Source organism: Acanthisitta chloris, unplaced genomic scaffold (genome assembly GCF_000695815.1).
Source record: "Acanthisitta chloris isolate BGI_N310 unplaced genomic scaffold, ASM69581v1 scaffold8779, whole genome shotgun sequence".
In the NCBI taxonomy this organism is placed as follows: Eukaryota; Metazoa; Chordata; class Aves; order Passeriformes; family Acanthisittidae; genus Acanthisitta; species Acanthisitta chloris.
Window position 1 is genome coordinate 23,013 of NW_008690782.1, and position 2,413 is coordinate 25,425.

Here is a 2,413-nt window from a genome sequence, read left to right on the forward strand (position 1 = left end):
AATAATGGGTTAATCCCAACTCCGGAGCCCCAGGCTGATGGATCCCACCTGGAAGGGGATCCTGGCACAAAGCCAACCAGAGGAATGCTGCATACCAAACCCCCCTGAGAAGCAGCAGCTGTAGGCAGAAGCAAAGCCCTGGCCATGGATCAAGCCAAGCAGGAGGGACTGCAGGAGCCAGGCTGGCCCACGGCCAAGGCTCACCCTCGTTAGCCTGTCACGTGGGGGCCACTGGAAGCTGTCCCTGATCCCTTCTCTGGCCAGAGAGAACACAGCTTAGAACCCTCACGTATTAAGCCTGCAAGGGCTGGCCTAAAAAAAAAAACCACCACTAGCTACGACCGTTTCCCACTCAACAACCACACAGAGTTGGGACTTCACATTCCACGGAATGAAAACAAAACACAGAAACAGGATTCGAGGTACTCACCCAGCGTGTTCCCAGCTGGAAGGAGGCAAAGCCCAGTTAAACCCTGCCCATCCCTCAGCTCGTTCTGGCTGCTACTCACCGAGGAGGCACTGCTACAAGACCTGCTCCTGCGCTTGCGGCAGTGGTGCTGGTATCTCCTGGGCCGGTGCTGCTCCCTGCCCCGCGATCGCCGCCAGTTGCGCGAGCGCGTCGGGTAATAGTCGTCGGCCAGCGAAGGGCTGTGCTCCTCCAGCCTGTAGGCATCGCTGGCACGTCGGTAGCGCCGCTGGTAGGGCATCCTCTCATGGCTGCAGCACAAACAACCACCTGCTCGTGAGTCTGGAAAGGCATGGAAGGGCCAGTCCTGCTCAAATTACCTCACAGAAGATCCCAAAGCTGGAAGGGAGCCGCAAGGATCATCAGTCTAACTCCTGACACTGAATATACACCCAGCGATCCCACCCTGTGCCTGAGAGTGTTGCTCAAAGGCTCATGGAGCTCTGTCAGGCTTGGGGCTGTGACCACTGCCCTGCTGAGCTGTTCCAGTGCCCAAACACCCTCTGAGTGCAGAGCCTTTCCCTAATATCCAACCTTAACCTCCCCTGACACAGCTTCATGCCATTCCCTTCAGTCCTGTCAGTGGTCACCAGAGAGAAGTTCTCTTGCTCCCACTCCCTGTGGCAGATGCTTCAAACCCTCTGCTGTGCCTCAAACACAGACCACTAAGGTTTGTGGGAGAAAATGATGGTGGGGCATGGAGCAACCTCATGTAGTAGGAGGTGTCCCTGCCCAGGGCAGGAGGTCGGGACTAGATGATCTCTAAGGTCCATTCCAGCCCTTTAACATACTATGATACTATACTATGATCCATATTTCAAGAAACTGGGTGAAAATCACCCTCTGAGAGCCTCAGCTGAGCTGCCTGCCTTGATGTGGCCTCCCATCCCTGGGAGTGTTCCAGGCCAAACCAACACAAACCATCCTGTATCTCACCATGACTACCTCCTCCACCACACACAAGTGTTTGTCATCATTTCCTCCTCCCTCAGGAAGGCCTCTCATTAGCTCTTAAATAAATGAGAACTAAACGCAGCAGTGGTGCTCCAGCTGTCACCCCAGGGAGGATGGCAGGGCTCAGAACACCAAGTCTTTGGGGTGCACACACACACACATCAGCTCCACAGAGCATCAGCAAGACCCAGAAGGAATATTTGCTCTCCACAACGTAGCCCTCTAACAACAACCTGCCAGTACATCAGGAGAACTCTTGGTCGAGCTCATCTCTGCAACAGGAAGGGCCATGAGACCTCAGACAGAGCTCAGCTGTGTGTGTGCTCACACACAAGTGTCACACATGAATGATGAGAGCAGCTCTGCCTGCCTCTGCCCCCAAAACACACCTGCCTTCCCCACCCCAGCTGGGCAACCAACCAGACTTCACCGTGAGTCCATGTCCTGGAGAAAAAAATCTGTATTTTAGGTAGATGTTGCAAAACCCACATGGCTCCCAGGGACAACCCTGAACACACACCAGGGCAGGTCGATGCTATCACCCAGCAACAGCTTCTCCCAGCAGGACCTTCAGCCTGGAAATGGGATTTGTGCTGTTTGCACCTCTGCCCTGTCAGCAAACAGCTCCCTCTCTGATAGCTTAACAGGTTTGCCTGGGGGGGTTCATAGTATCAGACACATCCCTGGGCAGGGACACCTCCCACCAGAGCAGGTTGCTCAAGGCTCATCCAACCTGGCTGTGAACACTGCCAGGGTTGGGGCAACCACAGCCTCCCTGGGCAACCTGGGCCAGTGTCTCACCACCCTCAAAGGAAAAACTTCTTCCTGATATCTAAATTTCCCTCTTTCAATTTCTCCCCATTGCTCCTTGTCCTGCCACTGTAGCTTCCCTGGAGCCCCTTCCCTTCAGATCAGGTTCTCCTTCTCTTCTCCATGGATCAAGAGTAATATTTCTGCCTGTGCCAAGGCAGCAGTGGCTCTAGGTCACTGCTG